Below are 20,014 nucleotides of genomic sequence, written 5' to 3'. Positions count from 1 at the left end.
ATGCAAATATGGGAAAATCGAAAATATGGATAAAACCCAAATATGGGAAAAACGCAAATATGGGAAAAACGCAAATATGGCAACATCCAAATATGAGAAAATCGCAAAAATCGGACAAATATGGCAAACACGCAAAACGGGCAACATGCACATATGGGAAAGATGCAATTATGAGATAATGCAAATATGGGAAAAACGCAAATATGGGAAAAACACAAATATGGGAAAAACACAAATATGAGAAAAACGCAAATATGGGAAAAACGCAAATATGGGGAAAACGTATACAGGTTATAAACGCATACAGGTGAAAAACGCATATATGGAAAAAAAGCATATATGGGAAAAACGCATATATGGGTAAAACGCATATATGGGAAGAACGCATATATGGCAAAAACGCATATATGCGAAAAATGCATTTATGCGATAATTGCAAATATCGAAGAACGCAAATAATGGAAAAACGCAAATATGGGAAGAATGCAAGTATGGGAAAAACGCGAAAATGAAAAAAACGTAAATATGGGAACAACGCAAACATGGGAAATCACAAATATTGGATAAAGGCAAATATGGGAAAAACGCAAATATGGGAAAAACCCATATATGGGAAAAACGCATATCTCGGAAAAACGCATATATAGCAAGAACGCCTATATGGGAAAACGCATATATGTGAAAATTCCTAATATCAGGGAATTGCAAAATTCCGAAAACTGGAAATTTCAGAATGTCGCAAATATCGGAAAATCGCAAATATGGGAGAAGAGTTTTTTTTGGCACTAGTTGAGTAGAAGAAGGACTCGTTTGCTAGCCTCGGTTCATGAGTAACGCTAAAAGAACGAAAATATGTGAATTCCGCAAATACGGGAAAAGAGCAAATATGGGACAAACACAAATATGGGAAAATCGCAAATATGGGAAAAACGCAAATATGGGGAAAACACATATATGGGGAAAATGCAAATATGGTGAAAACTCAAATATGGGCAAATCCAAATATGTGGAAAACGCAAATATGAGGAAAACTCAAATGTGGGGAAAACGTAAAAATAGGGAAAACGCTAATATGGGGAAAATGTAGACATGGGGAAAACGCGGATATGGGAAAAGCACTGATGTGGGAAAACTGCAGATGTTGGATAAACACAGATATGGGAAAAATGCATATATGGGACAGACGCAGATATGGGACAAACACAGATATAGGACAAACGCAGATATGGGAGAAAGAACAATATGGCACAATTGCAAATATGGGACAAATGCAATAATGGGACCAACGTAAATTTGGGACAAACGAAAATATGGAAGAAGAGAAATGTGTGCACAACTTGACTAAAGTAAGGATTCGGTTGGTAGTTTGGGTTCATGAGTAATGTGAAAAACGTAAATATGGGAAAAATGCTAAAATGTGAGAAACGCAAATATGAGGGAAGAGAATTTTTTGACACAAGTTGAGTAGAAGAAGGACTCGTTTGGTGGGTTTGGTTCATGAGTAACTTTAAAAAAACGAAAATATGGGAAATATGCAAATACAGGAAAAGAGCAAATATGGGACAAACACAAATATGGGAAAAACCCCAAAAATGGAAAAAACGCAAATATAGGGAAAACACAAATATTGGGAAAATCCAAATATGGGGAAAACGCAAATATGAAGAAAACTCAAATGTGGGGAAAACGCAAATATGGGGAAAACACAAATATGGGGAAAACTCAGAGATGGGAAAACCGCATATATGGGACAGACGCAGTTATGGGACAAACACAGATATGGGACAAATGCAGATATGGGACAAACGCAGTTGTGGGACAAATGCAGATATGGGACAAATCAGATATATGACAAACGCAAATATCAGGCTTATTTACGTTTTTTCCATATTTGCGTTTTTCCCATATTTTCGTTTTCCTCAAATTTGCGTTTTTCCCATATTTTCGTCTATTTTTGGCATTACTCAAAAACCCAGCCTACCAAAGAAGTCTTTCTTCTACTCAAGTTGTGCAAAAAATTCTCATCTCCATATTTGTGATTTTCCAATATTTGCGTCATTCCGATATTTCCAGTTCTTCGAATTTCGCAATTTTCTGATAATTGCAATTGTCGCATACATGTGTTTTTCCCATAAATGCGTTTATGCCATATACGAGTTTTTCCCATATATACGTTTTACCCATATATGCGTTTGTCCCATATTTGCTTTTTTTCCATTTATGCGTTTTCCACCTATATGCGTTCTTCACCTATATACGTTTTTCCCATATTTGCGTTTTTCCCATGTTTGCGTTTTTCCCATATTTGCGTTTTCCCCATATTTGTGTTATTCCCATATTTGCGTTTTCCCCATATTTGCGTTACTGCCTTATTTTCGTTTTTCCAATATATGCGTTTTTCCATATATGCGTTTTTGCCATGTTTGCGTTTTTCCCATAATTGCGTTTTTCCCATACGCGTTTTCCCATATTTCGTTTTTCCCATATTTGCGTATTTCCCATATTTGCGTTTTTCCCATAATTGCGTTTTCCCCATATTTGGTTTTTCCAATAGATGGGTTTTTCCCTTGTTTGCGGTTTTTTCATGTTTGTATTTTTCCCATATTTGCGTTTTCCCCATAATTGCGTTTTTCCCATATTTGCATTTTTCCAATACATGCGTTTTTTCCATATATGCTTTTTTAGCCTTTATTGGTTTTTCCCATATTTGCGTTTTTCCCATATTTGCGTTTTTCCCATATATGCGTTTTTCCTACACAGTTTTTCTATATTTGCGTTTTTCGCATATTTGGTTTTCGCCATACTGGCGTTTTTCCATATTTGCGTTTTGCCCATATTTAGGTTTTTTTCATATTTTTGGTTTTCCTACATTTGCTTTTTTCCCATGTTTGGGTTTTTGCAATATTTCCGTTTCTCCCATGTTTGCGGTGATCCCATGTTTGAATTTTTCCTATATTTGCGTTTTTTTCATATTTGCATTTTTGCGATATTTGCGTTTGTCCCTCATTTGCCTTTGTCCCATACTTGCGTTGTTACCAGATTTGAGTTATTCCTATATTTGAGTTTTGACCATATTTGCGATTTTCCCATATTTGCCTTTTTGCCATATTTGTGTTTTTCCCATATTTTCGTTTTTCCAATATTTGGGCTTTTCCCATGTTTGCGATTTTCCCATTTTTGCATTTTTACCATATTTGTGTTTTTCCCATATTTGTGTTTTTCCCTTATTTGAGTTTGTCCCATATTTGTGTTTGTCCATATTTGCTTTTTTACCAGATTTGAGTTTTTCCCATATTTGAGTTTTTCACACATTTGCGTTTTTCCCATATATGCGCTTTTTCCATATATGCATTATTTCATATTTGCGTTTTTCCCATATTTGTGTGTTTCCCATATTTGCGTGTTTCCCATATTTGTGTATTTCCCATATTTGCGTTTTTCCCATATTTGAGTTTTTCCAATACTTAGGTTTTGTCAATATCTGTGTTTCTCTCATATTTCCGTTTCCCCATAATTGCGTTTTTCCCATATTTGCATTTTTCCCATATTAGCGTTTGTCTGATATTTGCGTTTGTCCCATATCTGCGTTTGTCACATATCTGCATTTATCCCATATCTGCGTTTGTCCCATATCTGCGTTTGTCCCATATTTGCGTTTTCCACATAATTGCGTTTTTGCCATATATGCGTTTTTTCCAGATAAGCGTTTTTCATATATATGGGAAAAACGCAAATACAGGTAAAATCAAATATGGGTAAAACGCAATTATGGGAGAAACACAAATATGGGAAACACACAAATATGGGAGACATGCAAATATTGGAAAAACCAAACACGGGAAAAATGCGTATAGGTGAAAAACGCATAAATGGCAATAAAGCATATATGGAGACAAGGCATGTATGGGAAAATCGCATATAGGTGAAAAATGCATATAGGTGAAAAATGCATATAGCTGAAAAACGCATGTAGGTGAAAAACGCTTATATGGAAAAAACGCAAATATGGTAAAAATGCTAATACGAGAAAAACACATATATGGGATAAACGCAAATATGGGAAAAACGCAAATATGGGAAAAAACCCAAATATGGATAAATCCCAAAATTGAGAAAAACGCAAATATGGGAAAAACGGAAATATGGGTTAAACGAAAATATGGAAAAAACGCAAATATGGGAAAACCACAAATATGGGGAAATCACAAATAAGGGCAAAACGCAAATATGGGAAAAACACAAATATGGGAAAAACGCATATATGGGAAAAATCAAATATGGGGAAAAAAGCATATAGGTAAAAAACGCATATAGGCGAAAAACGCATATAGGTGAAAAATGCATATAGGTGAAAAACGCATGTAGGTGAAAAACGCTTATATGGAAAAAGGCATATAAGGGAAAAACGCAAATATGGGAATAACGCAAATATGGGAAAAACGCAAATATGGGAAAACGCATGTAGGAAAAACGCAAATATGGGAAAAACGCATATAGGCGAAAAAAGCATATATGGAGAATACGCATGTATTGGAAAAATACAAATCTTGGAAAAACGCAATTATGGGGAAAACGCAAATATGGAAAAAACACAAATATGCACAAAATCTAAATATGGGAAAAACGCAAATATGGGAAAAACGCAAATATGGCCTTAACCAAATATGTGAAAAACGCAAATATGAGAAATACACAAATATGGGAATCACGTAGATATGGGAAACACACAAATATGGAAAAAACGCAAATATGAGATATGAAAATGTGGGAAAAACGCAAATATGGAAAAACGCGTATGGGACAAACGCAAATATGCTAAAAACGCAAATATGGCAAAAACGCATATAGGGGAAAAACGCATACATGGAAAAAACGCATATATGGGGAAAATGCATATATGGGTAAACCGCATATATGGGAAAAACGCATATATGGCAAAAGCGCATGTATGCGAAATACGCACTTATGCGATAATTGCAAATATTGGAAAATTCCAACATTCGAAGAACTGGAAATATCAGAATGTCGCAAATATCGGAAAATCACAAATATGGAGATGAGGATTTTTTGGCACAACTTGAGTAGAAGAAAGACTCCTTTGGTAGGCTGGGTTTTTGAGTAAAGCAAAAAAAAAAGGAAACTATGGGAAAAACGCAAATATGAAGAAAACTAAAATATGGGAAAAACGCAAGTACGGCAAAAACGCAAATATGGGAATAACGCCAAAATGAGAAAAACTCAAATATGGGAAAAACTCCGATCTGGTGAAATCGCAAATATGGTACAAACGCAAGTATAGGACAAACGCAAATATGGGAGAATTGCAAATATGGGAAAAACGCAAATATGGGAAAAATGCAAGCATGGGAAAACCGCAAACATGGGAAAAACGCAAATATTGGAAAAACGCAAATATGGCAAAAACGCAAATATGGGGAAAACGAAAATATGGGAAAACCCAAATATGGGAAAAACACAAATATGGGAAACACGCAAATATGGGAAACACGCAAATATGGGAAAAACGTAAATTTGTGAAGATAGGAAATTTGTGATAACGTAAGTATGGGAGAAACGCAAATACGGGTAAAACGCAAATCTGGGAAGAATGGATAAATCGCAAGTACAGGGAAAACCCAAGTACGGGGAAAACGAAGTACAGGGAAAATGCAAGTACGGGGAAAACGCAAGTATGGGATAAGCGAAAATGGGAAGAAAGCATATACGAAAATCGCAGATATAGGAAAAACGCATATGGCACAAACGCATTTGGAACAATGCATTTATGGGACATACGCAACTATTGTACAAATGCAAATATGGGACAAATGCAAATGTGGAACAGATGCAAATATGGGACAAATGTAAATATGGGACAATTGCAAAAATGGGAAAAACGCAATAATGGGAAAATCCCAAATATGGGACAAACGCAAATATGGGACAAACTCAAGTATCGGACAAACACATGTATGGGACAGTCGCAAATTTGATACAATCGCAAATATGGGACATTGACAAATATGAAAGAAGGTAAATTTTGCGACAGAACTTGACTAAAAGATGGAATCAGTTGGTAGCATGGGTTCATGAGTAATGGGAGATACGCAAATATGGGAGAAGAGACGTTTGTGGCAAACCTTCACTAGAAGAAGGTAACGGTTGGTAGGATGGGTTCATGAGTATTGGGAAAAACCCTAATATGGGAAAAACGCAGCTCTGTAAAACGCAAGTATGGGTAAAACGCAAGTATGGGTAATACGCAAGTTTGGGGATAACGCAAGTACGGGGAAAACGCAAGTATGGCTAAAATGCAAATATGGGAAAAACGCAAATATGGGAAAAATGCATATGAGACAAACGCAACAATGGGACAAACGCAACTATGGGACAAACGCAAATATGGGACACATGAAAATATGGGACCAACGCAAATATGGGGCAATCGCAAATATGGGACAAAATCAAATATGTGAGAAGATAAATATGGGGCCGAACTTGAATAAATGAAGGAATTGGTTGGTACCATGGGTTCATGAGTAATGGTAAAAACGTAAATATGGGTGAAACGCAGATATGGGAAAAACTCAAATATAGGAAATACGCGAATATAGGAAAAACTCAAATACAGAACGAACGTAAATATGGGAAAAACGCAAATATGGGAAAAATGCAAATATATGAAAAATGTGATAATGCGAAAATGCAAATATGGGAAAATTGCAAATATGGGAAATACGCAAATATGGGAAAACGCAAATATGGGAAAAACGCCAATATGGGAAGAACGCAAGTATGGGAAAAACGCAAATATGGGAAAAACGCAAATATGGGAAAAACGCGAATATGGGAAATCACAAATACTGGATAAAGGCAAATATGGGAAAAACGCAAATATGGGGAAAACACATATATGGGAAAAACGCATATATGGGAAAAACGCATATCTCGGAAAAACGCATATATATCAAAAACGCTAAAAAAAACGAAAATATGGGAAATACGCAAATATGGGAAAAGAGGAAATATGGCACACACACAAATATGGGAAAATCGCAAATATGAGAAAAACGCAAATATGGGAAAAACACAAATATGGGGAAAATGCAAATATGGGGAAATCACAAATATTGGGAAAATCCAAATATAGGGAAAACGCAAATATGAGGAAAACTCTAATGTGGGGAAAACACAAATATAGGGAAAACGCAAATATGGGGAAAATGCAGACATGGGGAATACGCCGAAATGGGAAAACCACAGATGTGGGAAAAAACGCATATATGGGGAAAACGCAAACATTGAAAAAACGCAAATATTGGATAAACGCAAATATGGAAAAACGCCAATATGGCATAAACCAAATATGGGAAAAACGCAAATATGGGACAAACGCAAATATGGGGAAAACGCAAATATGTGAACAACGCAAATATGGGAAAAACCAAATATGGGAAAAACGCAAATATGGGAAAAACGCAAATATGGAATAAACGCAAATATGGGAAAAACGCAAATATGGGACAACGCGTGTAGGAAAACGCAAACATGGGAAAAACGCAAATTTGGGGAAAACGCATATAGGCGAAAAAAGCATATATGGAAAAAACGCATGTATTGGAAAAACGCAAATATAGCAAAAACGCAAATATGGGAAAAATGCAAATATGGGAAAAACGCAATTATGGGGAAAACGCAAATATGGGAAAACGCATGTAGCAAAAACGCAAATACAGGAAAAACACATATAGGCCAAAAAAGCATATATGGAAAAAACGCATGTATTGGAAAAATGCAAATATGGGAAAAACGCAATTATGGGGAAAACGCAAATATGGGAAAACACAAATATGGACAAAACTTAATATGGGATAAACGCAAATATGGGGAAAACGCAAATATGGCCTTAACCAAATATGGGAAAAACGGAAATATGAGAAATACACAAATATGAGAAAGACGCAAATATGAGAAACACACAAATATGGGAAAAACGCAAATATGGAAAAACGCAAATATAAGAAAAAGCAAATACGGGAAAAACGCAAATATGGGAAATACGTATGTAGGTGAAATACGCATACAGGTGAAAAACGAATATATGGAAAAAAAGCATATATGGGAAAAACGCATATATGGGAAAAACGCAACAGTACGAAAAACTCAAATATGGGAAAAACTCAAATCTGGTAAAAACGCAAATATGGGAAAAATGCAAACATGGGAAAACCGCAAACATGGGAAAAACCCAAATATTGGAAAAACGGAAATATAGGAAAAACGCAAATATGGGAAAAACGAAAATATGGGAAAAACCCATGTATTGGAAAAACGCAAAAATGGAAAAACGCCAATATGACAAAAACCACTTATGGGAAATACACAAATATGGGAAAAACACAAATATGGGAAACACGCAGATGTGGGAAACAAGCAAATATGGGGAAAACGCAATTATGGGAAAAACGCAAATATGGGAAATACGCCAATATGGGAAAAACACAAATATGGGAAAACGCGTATGGGAAAAACGCAAAAAAGGGAAAAAGGCAAATATGGGAAAACGCATATAGGCGAAAAAAGCATATATCGAAAAAACGCATGTATTGGAAAAACGCAAATATGGCAAAAACTCAAATATGGGAAATATGCAAATATGGGAAAAACGCAATTATGGGGAAAACGCAAATATGGGAAAAACACACACATGGACAAAACCTAAGTATGGGAAAGACTCAAATATGGGAAAAACGCGAATATAGGAAAAACGCAAATATAGAACCACCGCAAATATGGGAAAAACGTAGCTGTGTAAAACGCAAGTATGGGTAAAACGCAGTTATGGGTAAAATGCAACTATGGGTAATACGCAAGTTTGCAGGTAACGCAAGTACAGGAAAAACGCAAGTATGGCTAAAATAAAAATATGGGAAAAGCGGATATGAGACCAACGCAACAATGGGAGAAACGCAACTATGGGACAAACGCCAATATGGGACAAATGAAAATATGGGACCAACGCAAATATGGGGCAATCGCAAATATGGGATAAAAGCAAATATGAGAGAAGGTAAATATGGGGCACACCTTTACTAAAATAAGGAACCATTTGGTAGCATGGGTACATGAGTAATTGGAAAAACGCAAACGTGGGTAAAACGCATATATGGGAAAAACACTAATATAGGAAAAACGCGAATATAGGAAATAACGCAAATATAGAACGAACGCAAATATGGGAAAAACGGAAATATGTGAAAAATCCAAATATGTGAAAAATGTGATAATGGGAAAATGCAAATACAGAAAAAATGCAAATATGGGAAAAACGCAAATATGGGAAAAACGCAAATATGGGAAAAACGCAAATATGGGAAAAACGCAAATATGGGAAGAACGCAAGTATGAGAAAAACGCAAATATGGGATAAACGCAAATATGGGAAAAACACAAATATGGGAAATCACAAATATTGGATAAAGGGAAATATGGGAGAAACGCAAATATGGGAAAAACTCAAATATGGGAAAACGCTTATGGGAAAAACGCAAATATCGGAAAAACGCATATATAGCAAAAAAGCATATATGGGAAAACGCATATATGTGAAAATTCCTAATATCAGGAAATTGCAAAATTCCGAAAACTCGAAATTTCAGGAAGTCGCAAATATCGGAAAATCGCAAATATGGGAGAAGAGAATTTTTTGGCACAAGTTGAGTAGAAGGACTCGTTTGGTGGGTTCGGTTCATGAGTAACGCTAAAAAAACGAAAATATGGCAAATACACAAATACGGGAAAAGAGCAAATATGGGACAAACACAAATATGGGGAAAATGCAAATATGGGGAAAACGCAAATATGGGGAAATCACAAATATTGGGAAAATCAAAATACGGGGAAAACGCAAATATGAGGAAAACTCAAATGTGGGGAAAACGCAAATATGGGGAAAACGCAAATATGGGGAAAATGCAGACATGGGGAAAACGCTGATGTGGGAAAAACGCAGATGTGGGAAAACTATCAGATGTTGGAAAAACACAGGTATGGGAAAAACGCATATATGGGACAGACGCAGATATGGGACAAACACAGATATGGGACAAACGCAGATATGGGACAAACGCAGATATGGGACAAACGCACATATGGGACAAACGCAGATGTGGGACAAATGCAAATATCAGACAAACACAAATATGGGAAAAACGCAAATATGGGAAAAACGCAAATATGGGAAAAAATGCAAATATGGGAAATAACGCATATATGGGAAAAACGCCAACTTGGGAAAAACGCAAATATTGGATAAACACAAATATGGAAAAACGCCAATATGGCAAAAACCAAATATGGGAAAAACGCAAATATGGGTCAAATGCAAATATGGGAAAAACGCAAATATACGAAAAACGTAAATATGTTAAAAACCAAATACGGGAAAAACACATATAGGTGAAAAACGGATATATGGCGAAAACGCATATATGGAAAAAAGGCATGTATGGAAAAAACGCATATAGGTGAAAAATGCATATAGGTGAAAAATGCATGTAGGTGAAAAACGCATCTAGGTGAAAAACGCTTATGTGGAAACAACGCATATATGGTAAAAACGGAAATATGGGGAAAACGCAAATATGGGATAAACGCAAATATGGGAAAAACGCAAATATGGGAAAACGCATGTAGGAAAAACGCAAACATGGGGAAAACGCAAATATGGGAACAACGCTTATAGGCGAAAAAAGCATATATGGAAAAAACGCATGGATTGCAAAAACGCAAATATGGCATTAACGCAAATATGGGAAAAACGCAAATATGGGAAAAAATGCAAATATGGGAAATAACGCATATATGGGAAAAACGCCAACTTGGGAAAAACGCAAATATTGGATAAACACAAATATGGAAAAACGCCAATATGGCAAAAACCAAATATGGGAAAAACGCAAATATGGGTCAAATGCAAATATGGGAAAAACGCAAATATACGAAAAACGTAATATTGTTAAAAACCAAATACGGGAAAAACACATATAGGTGAAAAACGGATATATGGCAAAAACGCATATATGGAAAAAAGGCATGTATGGAAAAAACGCATATAGGTGAAAAATGCATATAGGTGAAAAATGCATGTAGGTGAAAAACGCATCTAGGTGAAAAACGCTTATATGGAAAAAACGCGTATATGGTAAAAACGGAAATATGGGGAAAACGCAAATATGGGATAAACGCAAATATGGGAAAAACGCAAATATGGGAAAACGCATGTAGGAAAAACGCAAACATGGGGAAAACGCAAATATGGGAACAACGCTTACAGGCGAAAAAAGCATATATGGAAAAAACGCATGGATTGCAAAAACGCAAATATGGCATTAACGCAAATATGGGAAAAATGCAAATATGGGAAAAACGCAATTACGGGGTAAACGCAAATATGGGAAAACACAAACATGGACAAAACCTAAGTAAGGGGAAAACGCAGATATGGGAAAAACACAAATATGAGAAATACACAAATATGGGAAAAACGCAAATATGGGAAAAACGCATATAGGTGAAAAACGCATATAGGTGAAAAATGCATATAGGTGAAAAACGCATGTAGGAAGAAAACGCTTATATGGCAAAAACTCAAATCTGGTAAAAACGCAAGTATGGGACAAACACAAATATGGGACAAACGTAAATAAGGGAAAAACACAAATATGGGGAAAACACAAATATGGGAAAAATGCAAACATGGGAAAACCGCAAACATGGGAAAAACCCAAATATTAGAAAAACGCAAATATGGCAAAAACGCAAATATGGGAAAAACGCCAATATGGTCAAAACTCAAATATAGGAAAAACTCAAATCTGGTAAAAACGCAAGTATGGGACAAACGCAAATGAGGGACAAACGCAAATATCACAAAAATGCAAATATGGGAAAAATTCAAACATGGGAAAACCGCAAACATGGGAAAAACGGAAATATTGGAAAAACGCAAATATGGGAAAAAAGCAAATGTGGGAAAAACGAAAACATGAGAAAAACCTAAATATGGGAAAAACGCAAATATGGATAAACGCCAATATGGCGAAAACCAGATATGGGAAAAACGCAAATATGGGACAAACGCAAATATGGGAAAAATGCAAATATGGGAACAACGCAAATATGGGTAAAACCAGATACGGGAAAAACACATATAGGTGAAAAACGCATATATGGCAAAAACGCATATATGGGAAAAACGAATATAGGTGAAAAACGCATATAGGTAAAAAATGCATCTGGGTGAAAAACGCATGTAGGTGAAAAACGCTTATATGGAAAAAACGCATATATGGTAAAAATGCAAATATGGGAAAAAGCTCATGAAATGGTACAGTACCGCCCGACATTGAAAATAGGTACAATATACTTCATTATTTTTGTCAGAACAACACATTTTTTTTGTAAAATAACTCAATTTCAATTAATACAGCTAAGCTGCATACCAGTGTGGGAAAGAATGACAATTTATTTATTTCATTAATCACATGTGCACTCCCACAAAGTAAATCCCTAAGTCCAGTTTGGTGAGATCTTTTGAAATGAATGAATGTATAGTCGTCTGCTAACCACAGATAGTGAATGTGAATATATGATCATCTTTGAGTCGATCCTTTGGCCACTTTTGGTGGGACCAAAGAGATGAAATTTTGCTGAGCATTGAGCGCCTGAAATGTGGCTGACCAATACGGTAACAAGGTGCTTCCCCCACCCCGACAGAGATGGGAGATGACCTGGAGAATTGTATGTTGTGATGATGTCCCGAATATATAATGTGTGCGGCATTCATATTCAGTGCGATGGCCACGTGTTAAATAAAAAAAAAAAAAAAAAGAAAATGTGGTATTGCCAGTGCGTAGTGAACAGTCAGAGTTCTGTAATTTACTGATAGTCAGATGTGCGTTTCTGTTGCGTATTATTCATACAGGAGGTTAATTTGTGACCTAATTGTGAGTACGAGAGTTCATGTTACTCGACAAATAAGAATGAATCCACTCGCTTGGCAGACCACTCATCTTGCAGGCCTGACTGCTTGATGCCACAGCATGAGCAAGGCACATGGGTGCCTCTCAACGTAAACTAATTATTAATAAACAGTAGTTAGTGGAAAATTTGGAAAAAAGGTTTTGAAAGTATGTCTTTAATGAAAATAAGCAACGGTTGCCAGTTTTTCACCAGAACACGAATAATTAAATAGAAACTGAACTTTATACACGTGAGCAGTCTTGCGTAAGAATCAGTTACAGCACGATTGTCTATTGGCTGTGGACAGAAACTTTTGTTACGTTACTCACCGTAATACTGACTGTCGTAATTGTAGCAAGCAGGAAGATTCTGTGAATTTACTCATTGGTAAGGACTGTTGTAAATTGTGCCGCAAGGTATAAATTAGAAACTACGCTTTGACAGTGAAATCCAGTGTCCAAATTAAGTAAAGTTTTACTAGAAATTTTTGATTGTGAAAGTTACTCTATTTTCAGCAAATGAATTAATAATGGCTTTTGCATCATTCTGTTTCTGACATTAGTCATACTACAACCAAAGATTTCATTATTACGTAATTGTCCAAAAGCTTTGATAATCTAATAAATTATATTAACTTCGTTTTCAGTTCATTTTCTGACTATCTCGGTTCGTACAAAGGGATACGATGGGTACTGTGATACTTGGATAACGACGTATGAAAATTATTTATCTGACAATATGCACGAAAACAGTGTTATTTAAGCACTGAAATTCCAAGTACGCTGGTCAGCCTGTTACACTTCTAGTTATAAAAAGTCTAGGTCTGCTTCACTTTATGATGCCGTTGGTTTGTCGAGCGGCTTCATTCAGCGGTAAAATAGGCCACAGGTTGATCTTCTTGCCATACCATAGCCAATAACAAGGGCCCACAGTACTCTTGATGTTAGGCGAATTACTCTTGCTGCATTTGTGCTGTGCCCAATAAATGCCATACACGTAGCTTGCCCATATTAAACATCCGCCAAAACAACCGTTTCAGTTTTCACTGCTCCGGACTTGGGAAACAGATTTTTCGCCTCCGCGCTTTTGCACAGCCACACCGGCGAATACGCACAACCGACGACACCAATCGTCTCCTCGCAACTCCCGACTTCTGCTTCTTCTTGGCGCGCTCGCACGCCCAGCGATAATGCATTTACAATTTATTACGCTTTTTGACAGTAGCTTTTCCCTGACTAGGCCAGCGTGTCTATTCACAAAATGTTAACATTCCATGCGTATTATGTTTCTTAAATAACAAATAGCATTTGCAACTGACAACATATTTACAAGAATAATATGCAGCACAGCTAATGATACAAACATAGGAAAACACGTAGAAAACGTATGACCACACAGAGGGTTGTGGTGTTGTACCCCGGACATGCACAAAATGTGGCTTGTGGTTGTACCCAATAGCACGCCACACCATAAGGCCTCGAACTGGGGCAGTATGCCTCGTGCGAATGCAGTCACTGAGACGCCGCTCCCCCTGTGTAAGGTGAACCAAAATGAGGGCATCGTTTTCAAACAAACAGAACCTGGATTCGGCGGAAAACACTATATGATGCCATTCCTGTCCGCAGTGGCGTCTTTCCATACACCATTGCTGTCTAGCATGTTTATACACGTTCGTCAATGGCAGGTGGAGAAGTGGACGACGCGCAAGTGTAACCCGTGCCGTAACAAACGGCGACGGACTGTCACCCCTGACAGTGTACGGTGTGTTACACTGTTCCACTGTTGCGGCACAGTCGAAGAGCACACAGATCTGTCCTGGAATGCCATTTAGATGACGCATCTATCTTCTCAGGGAGTTGGCTGGATTGTGTGACCTGGCCCATCTCGTCGAGTTCTGCGGCCTCCGTGAACCATTCTGCACACACCCGTTGCACTGCCGAAGCACTTGGTCCCACAAGAGCAGCAATTTCCCCGATGGACGCATCACATTCTCTCATGCCAATAATACACCCTCTTTCAAACTCACTCATTTGACGGTACACTACGCGCATGAGCCTCTCACCCATCCTGCACGTATGCTCGAGTCACACTGACTCATTATCTTCGGTTTGCAGCGACAACGAGAGCCACAGGCGCATGTTACCGGTAGGTGGTGTTGCGGCGTGATGTCGATGTTGACCTCGAACCCCCGGGCCGACATTGTTCAAATGCTTACCACTTCTGCAAAAAAATGGTTCAAATGGCTCTGAGCACTATGGGACTTACATCTTAGGTCATCAGTCCCCTAGAACTTAGAACTACTTAGACCTAACTAACCCAAGGACATCACACACATCCATACCGGAGGCAGGATTCGAACCTGCAACCGTAGCGGTCGCGCGGTTCCAGACTGTAGCGCCTAGAACAGCTCAGACATACCGACACCTACAACGTGCTGACATGAGGAAAGTTTCCAACCGATTTCTCATACGCAAACAGCAGCTGACCGGGGTTGCCTGGTGAAACGTTGTTGTGATGCCTCGTGTAAGGAGGAGAAATGCGTACCATCACGTTTCCGACTTTTATAAAGGTCGGCTTGTAGCCTATCGCGATTACGATTTATCGTATCGCGACATTGCTGCTCGTGTTGGTCGAGATCCAATGACTGTTAGCAGAATAAGAAATCGGTGGGTTCAGGAGGGTAATAGGGAACGCCGTGCTGGATCCCAGCGGCCTCGTATCACTAGCAGTCGAGATGACAGTGAAACTTCCCCTTAGAACAAATTATACAAGACTGTGCTTAACCTGACGCACAATATTTTGTTAGCGCAACGCAATCTGACTTTCAAAATTCCCTACAAAAGACTGGCCCTGACTAACATTAAACTATACCTTTCTCAAATCACTTACCTCACAAAAATCTTCGCTGCTCAAGCTACTGCAATACAGCGAGCGCCACTACTGCCAGCTAAATAAAAGATTCAAACTACTGAAGGCACTAACTACTGATAGGGATACTTAGCAAATGAAAGAAATTAATAGAGAACAAACAATGTATATACCTTGATATCATCATATATAAATATAGCAGTTCATGACAAATTTCAAAACTCCGCCATCTCTCTCCCCACATCCACCACTGCTGGCGGCTCACCTCCAACTGCGCAACGCTACGCGCTGTTCACAGCCAGATGCCTAACACTACAATGGCGAGTATTACAACAATGCAAAGCAGCCACAGACTGCACACAGCACAGCCAGTGATTTTCATATTGAGCGCTACGTAACGTTGCCAATAAGAAAACATAAACAGCCTACTTACATAGAGAAAACATAAACAGCCTACTTACATAGCCCCCATGCTCCCCACAAAAAATTTTACAAATTTTTTTTTGGGCAGTGGCCAATAATGATTTGATAAAATTTTTCATAATTACAATAACAAAGAAATCAAATGCACACACTTATTGATACAATGTTGGTCAAAAGCTAAAATTTTCTCACAGTCCATAAAGATAGTCCTAATCATTCATCATAATAGTAATTACAGTTTTTTTTCACAAAGTCTCATTAGTAAAAGAAATTGCACACAGAAGTAGTGGATTTCCATGCAGTCTTGAAGAAGTAGCGTTGTCCTTCCAACGGAAAGACAGTGCTGACTCTTGACATGCTGACAGATAATGGGCCACAACAGAGCAAACCCACAGCAGAGTCAGTCGAAATTTTGAAGAGTATTGGTAGGTAGGTCATCACAGAGCAGACCCACTGTAGTCCTGGTAGAGATTGTGGTATTGGTGGGTCACCAGAGGTGCAGACCCACTGCAGTCCTTGTAGAAATAATGGTATTGATGGATCATCAAAGATGTAGACCCACTGTAGTCCTTGTAGAGATAGCCAGCAGCCATCTGTTGTGACTGTGCAGGTGCACAATCACCATTGAAGAGTCTTGCGGATAATATAGCAAGTCCATAAATCACCACTTGTGCACTCACAAAGTTTTTGGAATTGTCCTTAGAACCAGCAATGCTGTTATCCAGTCCCTTGCTGAATTATTAACACACGTGCAAACACTAACAGTCCCTTCTTCTCACATATTGTCCATATACTATGACCAACAGAAACGTGTGTAGTGAAATGTAACTTACAAGTTAATAATATGATGAACTGGTGACAATTACAATTTTATAACATGAGAATACAATTACAAAGGTACAAAATACATCATTAATGAACATGACAATACAGATAACATTTGTAGTAAAACAGGCATTACAAAAGAATAGAAATAGACATATACGTCAGTGTTACAGGAATTATGACATGAGTACAAAAATAAAAGATCAGAATCACTTTCAAAACATCAACTTCACACATGAGCATTAAAACAAAACAGAATAAATAATGTGTAAGCATATTTATAAGATAAATAACATATTATTAATGCCAATTATATTTGAGGATAACAGTATTCCTCATCATAGTGAATGTAGCTTAATATTAAAAGAAGAAAAAATTCTATGAAACTACACAGAGACAGGAAGAAAACAAATACACAAGGGTACACAAACACATAGTGGTATAACACCAATAGGAAAGGACAGGGTTCGTTTTCAGTGTAACATGTGGTACTGCAGTCCTACCCAAAACTTCATATATCTTTCCTCTTATTTCATCCTTTGTTTCCACCAAAAAAATTCTATCTAAGCATGCTTTCTGTATTTATATGTTCACACATTTCTTACATCAACATTTATTTCCAAAAAAATCCTACCTAAACCTGTTTTCTGTACTTTTTTTCGTATAACTTCTGAATGCATTTCTTCCAATTCATCGCAACTCATTCTCTTAGAGGCTACCCCCTCTTAAGCTAACTTAAATCTACTGAGCTCAGATGCTAAACTAAGGGACGAGGCAATGCAGCAGCACATAAAACAATTAATATAAACAGCAATGAAAAAAAATGGAAAATCGCAAAGCAAGCTACAATAAATCTAAATTACCAAGCAATTCAACATTACAGCTAATATGAGGCAATGCGCAGCAAACAAAAAAATAAATCTGGCTTAGCAGAGTAACACAAATTAAATTTCAGTAGCACTATACCTGGCAAACAGCAGCTTATATCTAAATATGACATAGCTCAAGCAGAAAAAATATTACAGTAAAAACAACAATGCAGATAAGGGAAATGTATATTCACATCTTAATGTCTATGTAATTAAAGTGGTGCACCACAAATTATTCTACAAAAGAAATTACCAAGTACTTGAAAAGAAAATTATAGATGCAGTTACTGTTATTAGTCCCTTTTTATTGTTCTCTCCATTCCAAGAGCTCCTTTTTCGAAGAATGTGGATCAGAAAATACTTATTTAATAAATCTGTTGACAGAAAGTGTTCACATTAGCAGATGCATTTAAGTTTAGTTTATAAAACCAATGCTGCAACACAGCTGGAAACCAGATATTAAACAAAATGAGCAATCTCTTAACTACAAAGACAATAGATGTAAAATGTTTCTAATCATTTCATTAGGCATTTTAGTAAATATCATAAATTACGAGCTCCACAGTATGCTTTCAACAAGGAAATGTCAATAGCGAGGACAATGGCCTCCCCTTTCCTTTTTTTTTACCTGTGCCGCTGAAAGGCTAATGGCTTTTTTTCGGGCGGCTGTCGCCCAGGTGGGTGCCCTCGACGCATTACGTGCAGGTGGTCACTTAACTTTCTTACGGAAATATTTACGACAGCAGTTTCCGCTACAGTGACAGTCTCACATAAAAATATTTCACAGGTCAAGAATTAGCGTTGCAAATCTGTAGAAACAAAATCCTATAAATATAAGTGTCCAAAAAAATTTTCGCCGGCATTGTGATACATTCACGCATTTACACACATTTCATAACTCTTAAAGTACGATTCTTGGTTTCCAACATCCTGTTTCACAAGTCAAGAGTCCCTACCCACTATTCATTACTCCTTACCTTATTACACATATACGTATCCATCGACACTCGTCAATATTTCGTCATTATAAATATGAAGCATAATCAAATAACTCATATAGCCTCAGCCTATTAATCATAAACATACCTCAGCAGCATAATACACATCGTCGTCGTAAAAATAACATCATAACACCTCAGTCAAATCTCAAAATCGTCGTAGCTTCCTCCAATAATTAAAAAAATTCTCTGCTCATGTCAAAAGTGTCATCTGCCTCAAACGTACTTTAAAAATCATGATCTCATACCAAATACATCATTCAAAGCTCTCGTAGTATCACAATGGTTCCAAAACAATGTGAACAGTTCACAAAGTACAAACAACATACAATTTTGTAAGTGTGAAGTTATCCAACGGTGTAATTACGTAAACGTCTGTCACTGATGTAGTAAAATAAATGTTTGTCTCTCTCAGGTAAATAATCAGATAGCTGTGTAATTCTGTGTTAGAGAAATATGGTACCGATGTGTAAGGTTGTATAAGCAAATACCATATTAGCTAGGGGTCCTTGTGCTTGCCAAACACATGGTACACAAAGTAGGCGTGTACCCCCTGAGGATTAATGTAATTATACCCTCAGGTTTTACAGATTACAACAGTGGAATGAAATGTATTACGGAAAACTTTTGTATCATTGTCCTTCAAATATCTTTAAAAATAAATGAGTTAAGTACAAAATTAATCACTCAAACACATGTCCTGTAGCGCTAAATGTGCGTCTTGTTGCAACATAATCTCTGTGGAAGTGTCGTAGTTATCGTCCTCCGAAAGCTAAGTTCTGCAGAAGTCAATGTACTTACCTCATGATAAACAAAAGTGAAATGCTTTGTGTATAGATATCGTAGTTATTACGCTTATTGTTGTGATGAAGAAAGTACTGTACTGTAACGTATTGTTGTGCTACGGAAAACCCTGTCTCATTGTAGCTATACTACAAAAGTTACTACTAAAACGTGTTTTACTTTCCAGAAGAATTCAGAAAAACTGTGCAGATATAAAACAGATAC

Source organism: Schistocerca piceifrons, chromosome 11, assembly GCF_021461385.2.
Source record: "Schistocerca piceifrons isolate TAMUIC-IGC-003096 chromosome 11, iqSchPice1.1, whole genome shotgun sequence".
Taxonomy (NCBI): domain Eukaryota; kingdom Metazoa; phylum Arthropoda; class Insecta; order Orthoptera; family Acrididae; genus Schistocerca; species Schistocerca piceifrons.
Note: the sequence above shows the minus strand (reverse complement) of the source record.